At 35.5% G+C, this 21,444-nt stretch overlaps 1 long non-coding RNA gene and 1 other non-coding gene across 2 annotated transcripts; both read right to left on the bottom strand.

Annotated features, from left to right (window-relative positions):
• Positions 1-4,521: 4,521 nt before the first annotated feature.
• LOC102630535 (uncharacterized) lies at positions 4,522-5,790 on the bottom strand. Its single transcript, XR_008051904.1, has 3 exons — positions 5,666-5,790; positions 4,815-5,077; positions 4,522-4,731 (listed from the first exon to the last, which is right to left on the bottom strand). It is a non-coding gene; the product is annotated as an uncharacterized LOC102630535 (long non-coding RNA).
• Positions 5,791-17,865: 12,075 nt separating this feature from the next.
• LOC127900181 (small nucleolar RNA R71) lies at positions 17,866-17,972 on the bottom strand. Its single transcript, XR_008052196.1, has one exon. It is a non-coding gene; the product is annotated as a small nucleolar RNA R71 (small nucleolar RNA).
• Positions 17,973-21,444: the final 3,472 nt, after the last annotated feature.

Raw genomic sequence — 21,444 nt, 5'->3', positions numbered from 1 at the left:
AAGCATTGCCAAACACTCTAAGGAAATCATAATTTGGTAATTGTTGAAACAACTTTTGATAAGGTGACTGATTGTTTAGAACTGTGGTTGGCATTCGGTTAATGAGATAAGAAGCTGTGTGAAAAGCTTCCCACCAGAAAGAAACATGCATTTGGGCTTGAGCAATGAGGGTTAACCCTATTTCAACAATGTGCCTATGCTTCCTCTCAACCACACCATTTTGATGATGTGTGTGAGGGCAGCTATGCCTAAATTAGATACCCTCTTGGTGAAGAAAAGAGGTAAAAGCTTTGAACTCTCCCCCCCATGTCAGATTGTAATGCTTTGATGTGTAAATTGAACTGTTTTTCTACCTGGGTTTTGAAGTTTTTGAAGGTACCTAAGGCGTCTGATTTTAGCACAAGAGGAAAGATCCAGCAGTACCTAGTGTAGTCATCAACAAAAGAAATGTAATACTTATAGCCTTCCATAGACAGTACAGACGCTGGTCCCCAAAGATCAGTATGGATTAATTCAAGAGGATGTTTTGATTTGATTTCGGTTGCTAAAAAATGAAATTAATGTAGTTTACCAAGTTAACAGGCATTACAGAATTCAAGCTTTTGCTTATTATCACAAGTAATGTTTATACAATTGTTTCTCAAGAGAGTTTGAACAACATGCTTGCTTGGATGACTAAGTCTATTATGTAAAAGACTGACTGAAACATTACTTGAAGCATGAAAGCTTACTGGAAAACTAGACTTTATTTTCACAGACAAAGGATCAACACAAGTTTGATGAGAAGAAAAGACTGACACCATAGAACTTGGTTGGAAGACTGGTGTATCAAAAGGAGGAAATGATTCTTCATATGACAACAGCTTATACAGCCCTCCTTCAACAATCCCCTGAGCCAGCAGTGTTCCATTCACCTTGTCCTTTAGAAAACAGGCATCAGATGAAAATTCAATTGTAATGTCACTGTCAGAAAGAAGCTTACAAATACTTATAAGATTTTTGGTAATTCTGGGAATACATAGGATATCATGAAGATGAATGCATGAACCAAAAGAAGTATACAAACATGCATTACCAATATGTGTGATTTGAAGACCTTGGCCATTTCCTACAAGTAGAGAATTGGTGCCAAAATAAATCTTACCATCAGTTAAGTTCTGAACTGAGTTGGTAAAGTGGTGGGTAGCTCCACTGTCAAGATACCAACCTTGATCAGCAACTCCCTCATATGTAGCCATATAAGCTTACTTTGGTCCCTGATTTGGATGATAGCCTTGAACTGGAAAGCTTGGAGCAAAGTTTCTGTTAAACATGTCTCTACACTCAGCAGCAGTATGGTTATACCTAAAGCAAATCTGACACATAACTCCTCCCTGAGCAAAGTTCTTTCTATTACCCCCAAAACCACCTCTGCCAAAGCCACCAGCATTAGCATTTCCATTGTTAAAGTTACCAGCAAAGTCTTCATTATTAAAATTTCCACCAGTATTAAAACTACCAGCAAAGCCTCTACCAGTATTACAATTTTGATTCCAGTTACCTCTTCCTTGACCTCGATATCCTCCACCTCTACCAGCAAAATTTTGATTCCAGTTACCACCTCCATTTTTGTTCCAATTATTCTGATTATTACCATTGCCTTTCTTTTGAAAGTTCTCAGTCTGAGCTACATTAGCCATATAGTTGCTTTTAGCCTCTTTACTATCAACATTCTTACTGTTTTCAAGTCTAGCCTCATGTGTTAACAACATAGCATAGGCTTCACTCATATCCATGGTCAACATATTTGCTTCAATGCAAACAGCAACATGATAGTAGGAATGATCTAATCGAGTGATAAAATGAGTGATTAGATCCGTGTTACTTAGAGTACTTCCAGCTAAAGCAAGACCATCAAAAATTGTTCTAAGTTTTGTGAAATATTCAGTCATAGACAAGGATCCTTTTCTTAGGTTACTGAGAAGCATTTTAAAATGAACTTTCTTAGCCATTGATTCTGATCGAAATTGTTTTTCCAGATTCTTCCATAGCTCAAGAGAAGTTTGTGAGCTTACCACGAGACTGAGAATCTCAAGACTCATTGAGGACATGATCCAGCTGAGTAGAAGCTGATCTTGACGTTTCCATGCAACATCATTTGGATTCTCACGACCTTCTCCACTTGCTTCACCAAATCCAGATCTATTAGGAAGAAATTGATCTGGACAGAGCCTAGATTCATCGATGTAGTTCTCAAGACCATTTCCACGAATTGAAGAGAGTACTTGTTGTTTCCAAATCGTATAATTTGTGCGATCAAGTTTGATTGGTGTGGTAAAGGTAAAGGATGTTCCAGAAGAAACATGAGTTGAAGGATTCGAGCTTGAAGAAGCCATCACTTGTAAATAGAGTGGCTCTGATACCAAGTTAAAGAAAATAAAGTGTTTGGTTGAAAGGAAAATTCTAAAGCTTCAGAGAGAAAATATATCAGACTGAATTCATTTTATTAATCTTAAACTGAAATGAAGAATTACAAAGCTTTATATACACATGTCTAGAAGATTCTATAGCAATCAACGCATGTGAATAATCTCAACAACTTATAACAAACTATTGGCGGGAAAACATTAACAAACTCTAAGAACTGTTTTGCACGTGTAACTAATTGCTGATGTGGTCAATAACTCAACAAGCTTGCTGACTCAGCTGCTGACATGGACATCATGATTTATTCTTAACAATGACGACATAAAAGACACAACACTACGAGTGCATTTGGAATTGAGGTGCTGTATCTTTTAAACTACGGGGTTTTTAATTAAATATGCCTTAAAAGTAGTGTATTTAGTTAAATATACCCCATGTTTGAAAATTATCTAAGTATGCCTTTTTATGTGGTACATTATCTAAAATATCCCTAAAGAAAAATATAAAACACACACACAACTCACAACACTCTTTGCTTCTCACGTATTTATCATCTATACAAAAACTCACACCACACTCAAAATCACTCACAAACAGCTAATGCACTGAGTTTGTTTGCAGCTGGGTGTATTATTCATCTCATAAATAAGGTATTTGAAACTTTTTTTATTTTATTTTGGGCTATCTATTCAATTTGTTGACATTATATTATTTTTAGGGTTTTGTTTGGTTTGTGATAAACACTAAAGCAACTCATATTTTCATTACATTTGCATCATATGACTGTTATTTGATGGATTTTATAACTACATTCGTTAAAATCTGAAGTTGTTGTCAAATTTTTTTCTGCACCCGACATACACGACAGCAGTCGTGTATGTATGTATTTACACGACTGTAGTCGTGAAAATGTGCAAAAAAATTTAATTATTATGACACCTTATTATTCTATTGGTTCAAAAAATATATATTTTTCACTATATATATCCTTTTACTATTACTAGACTATAGTCGTGTGTGTTAATAAGTTACACGACTACTAACGTGTACGTATAAACTTACATACTATAATTGTTAATAAGTTACACAACTACTATGAACCTTATATATTTGTTATTTTTTATTGTTTTAATTTTTTTAATATCTTTCATATTTAGTGATAAATTTTTACCTTTTTGTTTCGCAGATGAATAAACATGTTTGTGTGACTTTCTAAGAACAAGTATTGAAGGGAGACGACCAGAGACTTATAAAATATGGACCGAGTGTTTGGGTTGAATATGCCAAAAATTTATGATGAATGTTAAATAACTTCTATTATATTACAACTTATTTACGATTTCAATAACTATTGGATTTGTGTTATTTGATAGGCAATCGAACTATAGTTAGTTTCATTTATTTGAAGTTTGATATGTTTAAAATCTATATTGATTGTGTCATCAATATAATGAATGATTGAAAAGAATTTTTATTCTGTGCACATACCCGAGTACAATCGTGTATTTTGGCTGTTACAAAACTGGTCATGTTTATTTCTAAATACTCGACTACAGTCGTGTATCTATGCAAATACTCGATTATCACAGAGAGCTTGTCATATTTATTTCTAAATACTCGACCATAGTCGTGTATCTGTGCAAATACTGGACTGCAGTAGAGTATTTTGTCACAGAGAGCTTGTTATTTTTATTTGTAAATACCCGACTACAGTCGTGTATTTGTGCAAATACCCAACTGCAGTCGAGTATTTTGTCACAGAGCTTATTATGTTTATTTCCAAATACCCGACCGCAGTCGTGTATCTGTGTAAATACTCGACTGCAGTCGAGTATTTTGTCACAGCTTATTATGTTTATTTCTAAATACCCGACCATAGTCGTGTATCTGTGCAAATACCCGATTGCAGTCGAGTATTTTGTCACAGAGCGTATTATGTTTATTTCCAAATACCCGACCGCAGTCATGTATCTGTGCAAATACCCGACTGCAGTCATGTATTCTCTTACAGTGTATTCCCTGTGTATATATTGTGCAAACTATCTTATCTATCATTAATATAAATAACAAATAAATAAAATATATTAATACTGTCAATTGTCTTTAATAACATCAAATATCAACAACATCCTCATTACAACTATTACATCTCATAATCCAAAAAATGACACTACAAAGTTTTTTTTCCATGACCTATGCCCAAATAATTTTACAATCAAGGCTTGTCGAAATTGTGTAACATGATTTTGTTGGCAGTATGAATTGACATCAAGTCCATGGGCTAGGACCTCCAAGTACCGCAACAAAAATGCTCCACAGTCACCACTAAAAAAATTCATATAAATCAATTGTTAAAAATCATCATTCTTATTATTATGTTCAAAACACATTATATATATAGTACATACCCTGATTTTTGTTGCGGGATGTCACGCACTCGCACGATGGGCCAAGGAATTTTCGAAATAACCTCACTACAGTCTGGATGTGTTTCGTGATATGCTATCTTCTGAAGTACTAGAGGTATCATGTCTGCAACAGGCAGCAATTGTCTCACCAAAACTGAATCCTTTGTTAAGTCTATCATAGAGTCATAAATAGAAATCTTGCCCCCAAGTATATCGACCACACCGAGAACCCAATGATCATTCATGAATATTGGCAAATACACCTACGAAATACAGACAATATTCTTAACAAGTAACGGCAAATATATATACGAAATGCGGTAACTATTTTTATCTACTTGCAGTTGATTTATTAATAGTGTACTATCAATAGTTTTATGCTGAAACAAATAGCAAATTGTTAATAAATTAGAATTGCAAAATAAAGGTTTTACAACAAAGAATAGAGAAAACCCAGATTGTAGCATAATGAATGCATACGCAGCTGAAGAAAATTGATATATAATTCCCATGGATGAAGTTCAACTACAAACAATAAGTAAAATTATATAAAGATCTAATGCATAAACTAGTGTAGCCATAACCGAAAATTCATAAGGATAATATTTAATTAGGAACTCCCACAACCATTATTAAAGAGCTATGAATTCATTCTCTTCAATTTCAAATTCACAAGTTAAAGAAGCTTCATTACATTACCAACAAGAAAGATTATCAGTAAATAAGCAAGATAATGACCAAAATCATGTGGGTAATTTGTTTTTTAAAACCCTAATGCATATAACCCTAACAATTATGCACCATAAATTCTCTTTATAAAATAAAAAATAAGTGTAAATGTGGTTAATGACCTTTAGTTCGGTGAATTTTCAGCCTTTAATTCGGTGATTTTGTAGCCTTTAATGTGGTGGATGAACTTGCAGCAGCAGAAGCATGAACTTGCAGCAGCAGGACAGGCGTTGTGTATGGTAGCTCGTGAAGGCAGATTTTGAAATTTGAAAAATTAAATTGGGGTAATTTTGTAATTGCACATTGAAAAAGGTATATGAAAGAAATTTTGAATTATGGGGGTGTAGTTGGATAAATATCTAACCTTCAGGGTATAGCGGGGACAAATCCCTGTTAAACTACAGCTGCTGTGAAAAAAAAACTGTAACTATGAAACAAAAGTTAGTAATATATAGTAAATATAAATTTTAAATAATAATTTTGATAAAATTATTAAAGATATAATAAATTTTTCATGATACAAGTAAAAAACCACATCAATATACCTTTCAAGTTACAACAGTTAGTGTTTACCAAACACTTTAATATTGTATCTTTTAAGTTACAGCTGCCCAACCGCAATCCCAAACGCACCCTACACCACCAAACGAAGCTTTATTAGTTAATTTATACGGTATTCTAGTTTATGTGATTCTATGGCTTCGCGTTAATAATTATTTTCCCATCTCATAATGTGTGTGGACAAGTACTGAAAAAGACTAGACAAATGGCCATAGTCATTCAAGAATTGGGAGGAAATAACATCAAACGATCGATCACGTCGGGTGGTGGGGGACTCCAGTATTCTCATGAAGCACAAATTGCCTCGTTGGATCAGCTTTTCTCGTACGAAGAAATTCAAAGTGAAAAGAAAAATAATTTAGAGAACGTGTTATGGTGGTATTATGATCATGACCTAAACGCACCAAGTAATAAATTTTTGGAGAAATGGATGATCAAGTGGCAATTCTAACATTATAAATTTATTTAATAAAATTTTGTTTATATACACATATGTATAGTGTGGTTCTCTCACGCAGCTTAAAAAATTTGATGACACTCACGCTTTGGCCGTTGAATTCCGTCAAAGACTGAATTAAGTTGTGAAGTAAAGGCAACTTCTGAAATTTTCTGCTTATGGGCGCATGTGAATATAAAAACACAAGATTTTGCTAAGTTACACATGTCCCTTGATGACGAAGATAATCCAACGATTTGGCTACTTGGGTGTGGGCAGGTGGAGTTGGGAGAAGGGAGGAAAATGAAAAATCTATATTGTGTGAAATGAATATATTGTATTTTTATATTAGGTAATTTTTAGTTGAGTCCTTATTATTTATAGGAAAATTTCAGAAATTAGAAGTTTATAAAATCAATTAATTAAATCCTTTCAAATTTAAATTTATGTCATTTAAGTTTTTAATTTAATTTATTCATAAAAAAAGATAACAGCACTGAGGGTATTTTAATAAATAAAAAAGAAACCATTGAGCCACCTCCTTTTTTTTTTTTATTGATAGATATTAATAGTTTAAACTAACTAATATTTTTTTATCAACTCAACCAAAGTTAATGTTATAACTTTCAAAGACTACCCACATTCTTTGTGTAACATATAAAATTACCAATCAAGCTTCACCATTGGAACTGTAAACACAACTTCTATGGCAGTATCTAAACCTTACCAAAATCGAAAATATATCATTGTCAAAAAGAAGGATAGTACAATATCATCTTGAGCTGACTTTTAATTCTCCATTAATTAATTCATTTTACAAATTTCTAATCCCTAATTTTTTTTTCTACACATAATAAGGACTCAACCAAAAATTACCCAATGTAAAAAATACAATATACTATATTATTTTTTTTTCTCTTCTCATGACTACATCTTCCCACACCCAAGTGCCAACGAGATTTGGCATTACTACTCTCACCCACGCCCAGCCTTTATTTTTTTCTTAGCCTCCCTAAGTCACTGTTTTCGCAACTTACAGCCTAAGATTTAACTAATTAGCAATAAAAATGTGCCACATGCACATAAGAGCAAGAAAATTAAACTGGTTCAAACAGTTGCATACGGGTGAAAAAAAAAACCAACCCAAACGATTGCCTGGTACAGCCGGGTACAATAGATTAAACAACATCGTTTCACAGTAAAATTTTCAAATATTAAATTAAGAAAACCCAAAAAATTAACGAAGAGAAGCCGAAGCTGTACCTCCTCCAATGAGCATCCATTTTAAAATCCACCACCAAGAGAAGCTGAAGCTGCATCTCCTTCAAAGAGCATTCTACAAGGTGGCATTAAATTATTTGAGAGTTCATTCCGCCCTTCAAAATTATCATACTGATCACAATGCTGTAGCCAAATTAATGTCTTTTCTTATTATTGTAAATATTATTTATCAAACAACATATAAGAGCACCCAATGCAACAATTCATAAATACTTATTTAAAATTTTAAATTAGAATTAGTTAAAAAAAAATCAAATCAATATCATGAAAGAGCATTTGGAGATGGAAGCAAGCACTTACACTGAGATCATGGACTTAGTTTTTTCATCAACAATCAACGACATAGATGAAAGCTGAAATGGGCAACTTACAAAAGGAAACAAGCTAATTAGAATACACTTTAGTGAAAATGTTGTAGAAGTGGCTGACTATCGACGGTCAAGAATCGACAGAACCACAAGAAATATTGACGGCGGCCGCGGACCGACCAACCAAGCTGCAGGAAAAAGAAGAAGCACTGGCAAGCGAAGCCTTTTACACGGATCGATTATGATTTGGTTATTTTGTTTCAATTTGGCAGCATCGATCTCGTTTGTCCCCGTCACAATCCCTAGATCATTTCGTCGTCAATCTTCCATTGCAAAAAATTTTGAAACTGTTTGGTCTGGTTGCCCATCACATAAGACTAACCAATTCAACCAGTTTTTCCCATGTTAGTACTTTCCCATATATTGAACATTGTCCATTGGATTAGATTTTCTTTCGTTTGGCCTTCAAAAATAAATTGGTCAACTTCTTCTCCTTCCAGTGTTATAGCCTTACACTTCCGTATCAATTCTTCTGTTTCCATAGCTTGTCAGAAACACCCCTTTTTATTCCTTCACTTGGTTGAAAAGTGACTTTAAAAGCCCCCCACCAACCTCGAACTTTCTCCTGTGATTATGGCCCCCCTTTGTTTGATGACTTTTGAAGCTTAGTGATCAATGCTCTTACCAACCACTAAAATTTGAGAAGTAGTACGTTAAGAGGTAGAGAAAGATGAACAGAACTGATGTTTGCCCTGGGTCAAACCTCGAAACTAATGCAAATAACCGTTTTACTTTTTTTTTTCATTCTCCCTAAAACGACGCCGTTTGGTTTAGTTAAGGCAAAAGCAACCGCAGTCTTAATTGTTTTCTCTTCGTCTTCGTTTCACTTTCTCTTCCTCTTCGTTTCAGAACTAATCCCGAGAGACAAAATCCAACTGCAAAACCCTTAAGTTGTTATCCAGATAGCACCGGAATTCTTAATTCTTTTATGCCAACAAAGTTTATAATGTACCACCGTCTCTCATATCATTCATAACACCAATCAAAGGATAAGTCACCATCTCCCACATCATCAATGTAAGTATGCTAGACATAAATTTTTGTTGAAAATGTGATTAAAAAAAAAGAGTCAAAATGATGGGTGGCTGAGCCACCATCTTTGAATTCAAAGACGGTGGGTGGTTGAGCCAGCCACCATCATTGAACAAGGAAAAATGGGTGGGTGCCGCCCATGCAAAGAAGAAAAAGAGGAAGAAAAGGAAACCACAATTTGGCTATAAATAGAGGAGTTCTCCTTATTTTTTGTATCCAAAAAATCCCAGAGAAGCAATCCCAAAATTTGAGAAGCAAGAAAATGTAAGAGAAGCATTGAGAGCTTCCAACATGGGAGAGAAATATTCTTAAGCATGTAGTTATATTGAAGGAGCATTTGGCTCCTCAATATGGGTATTACAGATTTGTTTTGTTAAGGAATATTTCTCGAAATTATGTATTTGGGGCTTAGGTGAGAGAAAATTATTTCTGAGAGTGTGGTTGTAATAATTTTTCACATAGTGAATATTTTTTTTCTCTGGTTGTCTCTTGACAACGGCCGTGGTTTTTCTCCGGATTTGGAGTTTTCTACGTAAATCTTGTGTTGTGTGATTGTTGTATTCTCCAATTAAATTTTTTGTTAATTTGTTGCTTGATAAATTGCTTGGAGTGATCTTGGGAGGAAACTCAATATCGTAACAATTTTTCCATAACCTAAATCAACCATACAATCGAAGCAAAGATCGAAGGCTATGTGATAATTGTGCCGCTTTGTGAATGGTTATGGCTGTCGCGTGATGGCTATTGATGGTGGTGGTGACGTTGCCTGGTTATGCGTGATGGTGGCTGCCAGGCGCGATGGCTGTCAGTGGTGGTGGTGACGATGGCTGGGTATGTGTGATGGTGGCTGCCAGTTGTGGATCGCGAATGGATGTGAAACGAAGGGGAAGGGAAAGCATTCGCTTTATAGAGAAATAAAACACGAATGGTTGTGAAACTAAGAGAAAGAGAAAGCAGTTGGGGCTGCCTTAACTAAGCCAAAACGATGTGGTTTTATGGAGAATGAAAGCAGAAAAAAAAAAAAGATATAAAACTGCATCATTTGCATTAGTTTCGAGGTTTGACCCGGGGTAAATATCATTTTCGAAAGATGAAACATATGCCTAATGTTGTGCAAATTTTAATGTACTCGCAAGCGCACGAATCTGTTGTAGTATAGACTAATGGTGACGAGTGTCGATCCCACGAGGAGGTGGATTTTAATTATATATAGAATTAATTTTGTAAATGGGTAGTTGGATTTATGGTGGAAATGATTTGGAATATGCTAATACTTAAATTAAAATGACGAGAATAAATTCTAAAATTGGAATTGCAATAGAGAGAATAAATTGAAGAGAAAATCTATTAAATTGACGTACTTGGGTATCTGGATCCGTATCAACATGCATCATGGGCTAAATAATCCGTATTAATGCCAATTAAATCATGAGGGGGGAATCCACACCTCATGAACCGCGCTCTAATCAATATGGTACTAAGGGCTTATCGTGCCAAATAATAATAACCTTGTACTAGGGGGCCGGTGAAACCAAGGCAGTACTAGACAAGATTAGTATTATTTGTCGACGAGAAGTCAAAACATCCACAAAAACTAGAGGGGAAGAGAAAATAAATTTACCAAATTAAGCCCATGACACATGTTGAGACTTCACCTTCAACCCAAGCTTGAAAGAAAATTAGCCACTCATAATTGAACTAGGGGCAAAATGGGAATTTATTAAAATACGAAGAAAATACAAGATGGAGAGGGAATTACAGAAAATGGAGTCTAAAAATGGATTCAGAGATATCAAATTAGGGGGGAGAGGCCCCCTTTTTATAGATACATGGAGTAAATCATGGCCATCGGATTAAAAACAGTTTGGACGCTCAGGATTGCGCCACGTCATCAGTCAACAGTCCACGGTTTGACCACGCGGATGAACAGTAACACGGTTTGACCCGACTTTGAACAGTAACGCGGTTTGACCCGGATGAACAGTAACGCGGTTTGGTTGAAAATAATCCTGTGTGATGCATGCACCGTACGCGAGATTTTTCGTCCACTGATATGCTGCCACGTCACCATCAACAGTACATAAGAATTTTAGTTCAACAGGATCGTAACACCTCATCAGTCAATGCCATATCATCGGTCAATGCCACGTCATCATCCGTCTATGTGAACAGTGTCGTGAACAGTAACGTATACAGTACCGTACACGTGAATAGTACTGTACATGTGAATAATGCCATTTTTCCTTTTATGCTCCTCCTAAGGTTTTTGACCGTCCTGAGTTCAAAAGTGATGTCCGTTTTGCCGTCTGATTTCTCCTTTATTGTGAAATGACTATAATGCCCCTAAAATACATAAAATACTTAATTAAAATAAAACACATGTAATTAAATCACAAGAAGGTTAAATACATAAAAGTAAGGGTTGTTAGTAAGACTTGAAATGTAAAATGACGGTTTTCTCCTTTATAAATATGCATTTTCTAACACTCAACACACCCCCCAACCAGCTTATTGCTAGTCCCTAGCAAATAAAGCGAAAACAAAATTCAAATTCAAAATGATTTTTTTTTTTTTTTAGAAACACTCGTGTTTATTCAATCAGATTAATGATAGCAATCAAATAAAAGTATAAGCATTATCTCCAGTCTAAAGCAACATCACACCCACATCAACCATCCACATGAATTAGCCCAGTAGACTTTGTTATAGCTACTTTCAATAATGACATGTCAAACCCCAAAATCTCACTGGAAGTAGTGACACTCTCACAAATAAATTAAACCCAATAAAAATAGTCACTCCAATGAATGGTAATTGAGAGAGAAAATAATAAAGAAGTGATATCACATGCTCTCACCAAGATGAAATAAATATGCCCTCAGCTTAGAAATAATACGATCTCAAGTCAAATAAAATGTTAGTCAACCCACTTTATTTATCTCTTTTTTTTTTAATTATGCATCACTACATCTTTTTAGCCCATATAACTAGCTTTTTCTTCAGATTATAGTTCCCTAAAATCAAGAAGGACTTTTATTAGGACGTAACGTAGGCTAGGGACATGGCTAACAAAGAAGAGAAATAAGGAAAACAAAATGTATGTTTGAGAAAAATGCAGAGAATTTTTTTTTTTTTTTGAAGTTGCAAGGTGGATTTCACCTATTATTTTTATTTTTTTATTTTTCTTTTGAAACAACAATTATTGTTTTGTTGTTTTTTTTTTTTTGGCATAACTTCACTGAACAAAAATACTTATTTACAATTTTTTCAAACATAAATAGGTGATGGAACTTATAAGACATCGGGTAATACTCCAAATCAGAGTGGGTCAAGATGATAAGTTGACAAAGAAAATGTTTTTTTTTTAAAAGGCTCAAAAGGGTTAACTATGGATATTTAATAAAAGGGATGGCTAGAAAGGCTCAAACGGATCAAAGATGGCCTTTCCATCGTCTTTTAGGGCTCTAAATAATCATCCATATCTACTAGTTAGATGGGCCTCCCAATGTAACAACACACATTTTTTTCTCCTTTTTTTTTTTACAATTTTTTTAAGGGTTAACTCAAAAGCAATTTAGAGATCGTGTGTAAAATAATAGACTGCTAAGCTGTATAAAGAGTGGGCAAAAGGGTTATTCTCCAAGAAAAATAATAGCCTCAAAAACTCACTTGGTACTTATTATGACATGTTCATTCCTTCAAGCAACTCATATTTGTCTCCGACATCAATATGTAGAGTAGCAAACATAATGTAACATCACTTAAGACCAAAGATAATACAAATACTAAAATTTGAAATTAATCATGTCATCCAATGTTAAAACAAATCACACAATTTTTTTTTTTTAAACAACATTCTACCCCCCAACCTATTCTAAACATGAAAGGAAAATATGCATGCAGAAATGTGAAAATAATGCATAAAAACTAATTAGAAAAGTTACACTTAAAATGATAGAAAACGAAAATAGTTTTTTTTTTTTTTAAACTTAGAAGATGCGTTTCTAGAGGCACTACTCTCCATATTCAGCCATCTTCGACTCAAAAGTTGGAAAATGTATATTCATAGAGGAGAAATTAAAAAGAAGAAAAATAAACATCAAAACTTAATAAAGAAAAAGAAAATGTCTGATTTTTTTTTGAAATTTTTTTTTTGTTTTTTTTTCAAACAATGAAGATGCGTTTCTAGAGTAACTACACTCCATATTCAGCCATCTTCAACACAAAAAGTTAGCAACAATTAGTTTCTACAACAAAAATCAGTAAAAACCTAACCAAGATTCCACAATTGTCGACTATTCCCTCCCCCCAACCAGAATGAAACATTGTCCTCAATGTTTGAAAGGAAAGAAGTAGAGTTTAGAAGACATCACCTGGGTGGTGCAACACAGAAGAAAATATTTACAGGCGGAGAGTTAAATCTAATTTGTACTTCTTACTACTGCTACTGTTACCATCATTATTTGGACGCTCCAACACAAAGGTCCAGGGGTCTGGCTCCGGTCTATAAGCTTGTAACAGATCAAGTAGCTCATTAGCAGTGTGAGCACAAATAAACAGTTTTTTCACATTAGCGGGAATGAAATAGTTTTTTATTGCATGGTTAAGAAATGCGATAAAGCCATCAAAAAAGTTATTGACATTTAACAAACCGATGGGTTTCTGGTGGATGTGCAGATGGGCCCAAGATGCTAGTGTGATAAGTGCCTCTAGTGTTGCAAGATCTCCTGGAAGGAAAATAAAAGCATCAGCATGATTAAGCATTTCAGTGATTCTTTCTTGCATACCTGAGACGACTAACTCTTCTCCAGTTGATGAGTCAGACGAACTGCCCAATGGTTTTAGGACTCTTGGGATGATGTCTAACACTTGACTTCCTCTGATAAAAGCTGCTTCTGAGACCATTTTTGATAACCCTCGGTTACCTCCTCCATACACCAAGTGTAATTTTCTCGCTGCTGTGCTTCGACCAAGATCTATGGTTGCCTCAACGAACTCTTTATGTTTGCCATAGGTAAATCCGGAAAGCACACAAATGTTCTTGAATTGTCTATTGGGAGTAGCTGCCATTGCGATACTTCTCGAAAAACAATTTGTGAGTGCTTGACAAAAAAAATCACATTTAAGAGTCTTGGTGACAATGGGTCACAGTTGTGTATGAGGTAACATGTCAGTGTCAAATAACGCGTAAAGCACGTGGCTCGCGAGTCAAAAAGGAAACAGTAAAAAGGAAAAAGCAAACAGTAATAAAATGATTAAAGACAATAATGCAAACAATAAGACAATAGTGAAATAAAATAACAATAAAGTAAAAGGATATTTACAGGTAGTTGCGACTGTGGCTCACATCTTCCTCGGGTTTTACGTCCAGAAACGGCTTGAACGCCCTCTATGGGTCGAGGATAGGCTTCCTATCCAGTTTTCTTATAAACTGGCAAACAGGGCCGTTTATAGTCAGATTCCCGAGACTATATCGTGCATGCTCTTTCTAGAATAATGGCCATAACTGGAGAATCGCTCCTTGTACATATCCATTGGGATGCGTTTCAAGAGACAAAAGGATATCATCCAATGACTCCTTATTCAAGTCATCCCTAATGAATTGAATCTTATCTTCCCTGTTATCAGAAACCATTCCTAAAGAACATGGGTTTTTATTGCAACTCATTCTGGCACACTTATGACAAGCAACAGAAATTCTTCGAGCTCGTCGTTTTCTTGCATAATTTCCTTTACCACAACCAGGCATGAATGCAATAAATTTTGGAGGTAACTCACCTGCCGATCGTACTTTAGCCTCGATTAACCAACGGATGTCAGCAGTTATGTTATTCCTCATGAGTAATCGCATGCGTTCGGACCGAGCTTTATAGATCGTAAGGAGGGCATTCTGAGGAAGTGAAGGGAATCGCTTGTGAAGCTTCGCTAGAATCTCGTTTCTGTCCATTCTTTCGCCTCAGAATATCAGTTATTATGGGAAACTGAAGTAACCGACTTGATTATCACGGAGTACCGTTATCCGCCACTTCACCGGGGCAACAAACTAAAGCACTCAAACAAAAAAAATAAATTAAAACACACAAAGAAAATTAAAATCGTCCTCTTATTGAATTTACCTCAAGCTCCAATTGGATGTCGTAAACACTTCTCTCAATGTCTCTGAGTTGGCGTTCTAAACCCTCAACATAGGCTACTAACTCTGGTGGTTGTAGAGCCCAAATGCGTTGTGTTTTACAAAATTGAATCTGCCTTTTGAGATGAGTTTTGACACGTTGAAGTGGTTTAAGAATGTTCAGGAGGAACGGTCTAAGTATGAGACTCATGATTAAAAATAATAAGAGAAAACTTAATGGTAAAATAAACACACTTATGCAAAAACAATTTCAATTAGCAAAAGAATAATGATAAAAAGAAAGAAAGAAAAATCAAATCAACGAAAAGAAAAAAAAATCAATTCAAATTTGGTGGGTCACTCAAATTTATCTCGATGTCTTCTCTATGTGGTTGGTATTCTAGATATGGCTTTAATCTTTGACCATTAACTTTAAACGTGACACCGTTCTTTGGGTCCTTAATTTCAATTGCCCCATGTGGAAAAACAGTATGTACAATAAATGGACCAGACCAACGAGAGCGTAACTTACCTGGGAATAGGTGCAGGCGAGAATTGAATAAAAGCACTTTCTAACCTGGAGTGAACGATTTTCTCATAACGTGCTTGTCATGGAAGACTTTCATTCGTTGCTTGTAAATCTTGGCATTTTCGTATGCATCATTGCGAATTTCTTCAAGTTCTGCCAGTTGTAATCTTCTTTCTGAGCTAGCTTACTGTTAGAGTGCAATTTATGCACTAGTTTTGCATTATTTACTTCCCTTAATATCAATGTTTTGCACTTAATAATAGTGATTTACTTGTGTTTTACTTTTGTAGGTGCAATTCTATTGATTGATGATAAAATTGAGCTATAAGATGATGTTTAAGGATGATTGTTCTCTTGGAGAAATTATGAGCGTCAGAAGAACTTTGTTGATAAGGCGTGGGCGCGTGCTGTCAACTGCGGACCTGCAGTTTTTAGTTTAACGTGTTTTGTATTTTTGGTTATTTTTGTAATTACGAATTTAATATTTCAGATATTAGGATTTTATTTTAAATAGAATTCTAAAAGAGAAGAGAGAGAAAGTATTTAAGGGAGGAATCTATTGTGAAAAAGGGGGATTTTTTGGATTGGAGAAAAAGAAAGAAACCCTAGATCTAATTTTTCTCTTCTCTCTATGAAGAGCTAAACCTATTTTTCTGGTTGAAGGATAACGAAGCTTTGATTCATCACTACTGTGAGATCTTTCTTATGCTTTAATTGTTTTATTACTTTTTGGGTATTTGTTTATTCTCTGAATTAGTTTTATGATTATGTTTGTTAATTAGGTAATTGGCCACTATTTAATTATCAACTTAATCTATTGTCAATTAAAGGATTCATCGTATGAAGAATTTAATGTTTGTGACAAATAACATAGCAGAGAGTTGTGTTGTGAGAATAAACAATCTAATTTAAATGAATCATCATATGTGTTGATTAGGATTTGGGTCTCTCTGGTTTTTCAGGCTGTCAATTGATTAAATCCTATGATCGTATCTAGGGTTGTCTATTGATTAGGGAAATATCCAACGGTCGTACCTTGGTTATCAACTAATTAAGGAGAGATTGGCTATTAGAGGGTCTCAGTAGCTATAACCGGTCTATTCATAAGTAATAATAATATATATTTGAATCAATGATCAGTAGTCGAATCAAGCTGAGTTAATTCCTTCAACCAGAGCTTTCTCCAATTTGAATTACAACTTTAATTTGCATTCTTATTATTTTAATTTGATTTTTATTATTGTCAACAAAACCCCCATTTTATGTTTTGCATTTTAAAAGGATTTAAATAATTCCCGATCTCTGTGGACACGACCCTGCTCAATCACTATACACAATTTATTTAGAGTAGGAATTTATTTTTGTTGGCTTCGACACCCATCAAATTTTGGCGCCGTTGCCGGGGATTGGTGTCATTTATGTAATCCTTTTTACGTTTTACTTGGTGTATGGTTCGTTCTTCTCGTACAGGTACACTTTCGTTTGATCCTGAAATTGAGAAGACAGCTCGCCAGCTGAGACAGCAGACGAAGCGAGCTAAGCAACGATCCTCGTCGCCTTTGCTTTCTGAAACAGATACGGTGCCTGATTTAGTTGAATCATCTAGCGATTCAGAAGAACAAGTGATGGATAGACCTGCACCTGTAGAAAGAACTCTTAGAGAGTTAGCTGAACCAGACTTGAATCAACAACCACTCTGCATTCAATATGTAGACTTGGAGGTAAATTTTGAATTAAAGTCTGGTCTTATTCATTTATTATCCAAGTTTCATGGTTTTGCAGGTGAAGATCCTCATAAACATCTTAAGGAGTTTCATGTTGTGTGTTCAAGTATGAGACCACAAGGTGTGACTGAAGAGCAGATTAAGCTGCGTGCTTTTCCGTTCTCTGTAGATGGGCTAGCTAAAGATTGGTTGTACTACTTGCCTCCTGGATCAATTACAACGTGGAATGGTTTGAAGAAGCAGTTCCTTGAGAAGTACTTTCCGGCTTCAAGAGCTGCCAACATCAGAAAAGATATTTGTGGGATCAGACAACTTCCTGGGGAGACTTTATATGAGTATTGGGAGCGATTCAAACAATTGTGTGCCAACTGTCCTCAGCATCAAATTTCTGATCAACTTCTTATTCAATATTTTTACGAAGGACTGTCATTGATGGATAGGAGTATGATAGATGCTGCTAGTGGAGGCGTGTTGGTGAACAAGACCCCTACTCAAGCAAGGGAGTTGATATCAAATATGGCTGCCAATGCACAACAATTTAGCAGCAGGCAAGAGCTCACTTCAAGGAAGGTGAATGAGGTAAATATTTCTTCTGTTGAACAACGTTTAGATAAACTTACTTCTCTTGTGGAAAAGTTTGTTGTAGGTAATGTGCAGCAGGTGAAGACTTGTGGTATATGTTACAATATGGGTCATTCAACTGATATGTGTCCTACACTTCAAGAAGAACCCATTGAACAAGCCAATGCAGTTGGAGGATTTCCAGGCATGCCTCAGAGGAGGTATGATCCTTATGCACAAACATACAATCCGGGATGGAAGGATCATCCCAACTTCAGCTATGGAGTTAGGCCGTCAGGATTCCCACAACAGTATCCACCAAGACAACCAGCACCTCCACAGTCAAACTCCAAGTCAGGTATATCTCTTGAAGAAATTGTTAAATCACTTGCGACTAACACTCAACAATTTCAGCAGGCAACTACAGCAAGCATTCAGAACTTGGAGAACCAAATGAGTCAATTGGCGACTACAGTGAGCCGTCTGGAGTCTCAAGTATTAGGGAGACTGCCTTCACAATCTGAGGTGAATCCAAAGCAAAACGTTAGTGCTGTCATCCTTAGAAGTGGGACGGAGTTGCAAGAGCCTAGTAAGAAAGTGACAAAGCATGTAGAAGATGAGCTTGAGAAGAATGAATTAATGCCTCAATCTCAAGATGCACAACCCACCAAAGCGAAATCCCTACCTATTGTGATACCTCCTCCTTTTCCAAGCCGATTTGCAAAATCCAAGAAGGAGGAACAAGAGAAAGACATCCTTGAGACATTTCGCAAGGTTGAGGTAAATATTCCTTTATTAGATGCTATAAAACAAATACCTCGATATGCTAAAGTCCTTAAGGAACTGTGCACCTCCAAGAGAAAATTAAGAGGAGATGAAAAAGTTCACATGGGGGAGAATGTTTCAGCAGTTCTCCAAAAGAAACTACCTCCTAAGTGCAAGGATCCAGGTATGTTTACTATCCCTTGTAAAATTGGTAGTGTTAGAGTTGAAAAGGCTTTGTTAGATCTAGGAGCTTCTATTAATGTCATGCCTCGTTCCATTTATTCATCTTTGAATATTGGTCCATTAAAAGAAACTGGTGTGATAATTCAACTAGCTGATAGGTCTAATGCATATCCTGATGGGGTATTAGAAGATGTCTTAGTACAAGTTAATGAGTTGGTTTTTCCTGCTGATTTTTATGTACTTGATATGGAAGATGATAACTCCTCTAATTCTGTCCCAATTTTGCTAGGAAGACCTTTTCTTAAGACTGCTAGGACTAAAATGGATATACATAAAGGGACTCTCACTATGGAGTTTGATGGAGAGGTTATAGAATTCAATATGAATGATGCCATGAAATATCCTAGTGAGGAACATTCGGTATTTTCTGTAGATGTTATTAACCCTATAGCGCAGGAAATTTTTTACAAGGAAAAGACGAAGACATTTCATGATAGAATGATTTTGAGAAAGGAGTTCTCTGTTGGTCAAAAAGTTCTTCTTTTTCATTCTAAACTTAAACTTTTTCCGGGTAAATTACGTTCTTGTTGGGTTGGACCTTTTATTGTTACTAATGTTTTTCCTCATGGTGCAGTTGAGATTCGGAGCCCGACCTCTGACAGAGTTCTTAAGGTTAATGGTCATCGCTTAAAACCTTTTTATGAAGGTTTTTCGGTGAATATTGTGGAGGATGTGGCTCTCGAAAGTCCAAATTATGGAGATTGATGCATAAATGTGTCTAGCCAAAGACATAAAACAAAGGCGCTTTTTGGGAGGCAACCCAAGTGATTTATTTATTTTGGTTTTTGTTATATCTTCTTTTAATTTTGATTCAAATTTTTTTAAATAATGTGTTTGCTTATTTTGGTCAGAAGAAAATTTTTGATAAGGCGTGCCCACGTCTTAACTAATAAGTACTTCTGTAATTTTTAAAGTAAAATAGTTTTAAGGCGTGCCCACGTGCTTATTAGAAAAGTACTTCTGAAATTTTTAGTGTCTCAAAGTGATTCATCACTAAAAAAAAAAAAAAAAATTTAATTTTAATTGATTTTATTTCATTTTATTTTATTTATTTATTTCTTTTGTTCTTTCTTTTATATATATATTTTTTTTTATTTAAAAAAAATCAAAAAAAAATCATTGTTAAAAATAAAAAAAAAATTTACTGTTCACAAAATCCCTAATTTTCCAGAAATTGTTTTCTTCTCCAGCCGTTTGCAGCACGCCAGCAGCAAACCAGCCAGCCGGAGAATGCAGCATCAGTCGCGCGCAACGCAGCCACGCAGACAGCATCCTGCACGCAACCAGCAGTGCGCAACCAGCCCCAAGCCGCGCAGCAAGCTCCAGCCGAGCACGCAACGCAACAAGCGTCACCAGCGCGCGCACCAGCAATCCCCCAGCGCGCAGCAACAGCCGCAGCACGCAGATCCAACGTCACCAGTTCGCAGCATCAGTCCCATCCGCGCGCAACTGAACCACCAGCCGTGTACCCGCAAGCTCCAGTCGAGCAGCAATAGTCCGCAACCAGCCTACGACCTGCATTCCAGCCGCGTGAATCGAAATCCGTGACAAGATGGAGCAGAATTTGGCCGCATACTTCAAGAGTGTGGGATTTATCCCACCATTCCCGCCAAGCCCATAGACGTTATGAGGATCAAAGCTCACAATTCAGGGAAGTTTTTGCCTTTAATCTTTTATCCTTACGCTTTAATTTTTATGTGAGCTTTGATTATCTTACACTGGGGACAATGTAAGTTATTGGTGTGGGGGAGGGATTTTTGCATTATTGATTCCTGGAATTATTATTTTCACTCTACTCATCTATTTTCATTCTACTTATCCTTAAATGATTTTGGAGTTAGTATGCTTCATATATTATTATTTTTCTTTTCTTTTCTTTCTCATTACTTTTTTCCCATCTATCTCAAATTATTTACATCTATTTTATTCTATCATACTCTTTCATCACTCACATTTTATCTTTCACTTTTCATATTACTATATACATCTTTCTCACTTCTTATCATTTTTACCTTTCCTTCACTCATACCTTCTTCCCATTCTACACCACTATTGATGATTGATTCATTTGAAGAGTGTACATGAATTGATGGCAAATTTACCAACTTTGTGAGGATTTGAGCCTATGAGCAACCACTTTGCTCTAATTATTTTTATTATGTGAATATCAATCTTAGTTTGTTTATTCTAGAACTTGCTTTGTTATGCATGTTGAAGCCACATTACGGGATTTTTTTGCATTAAAATGATAAGGGCAAACCATTTACCATTTTTCTATTCTTGCATTTT

The sequence above is a fragment of the Citrus sinensis genome, chromosome 9 (assembly GCF_022201045.2).
Source record: "Citrus sinensis cultivar Valencia sweet orange chromosome 9, DVS_A1.0, whole genome shotgun sequence".
NCBI classification, from domain to species: Eukaryota; Viridiplantae; Streptophyta; class Magnoliopsida; order Sapindales; family Rutaceae; genus Citrus; species Citrus sinensis.
Note: the sequence above shows the minus strand (reverse complement) of the source record. Positions and strands in the feature narration are given on the sequence as shown.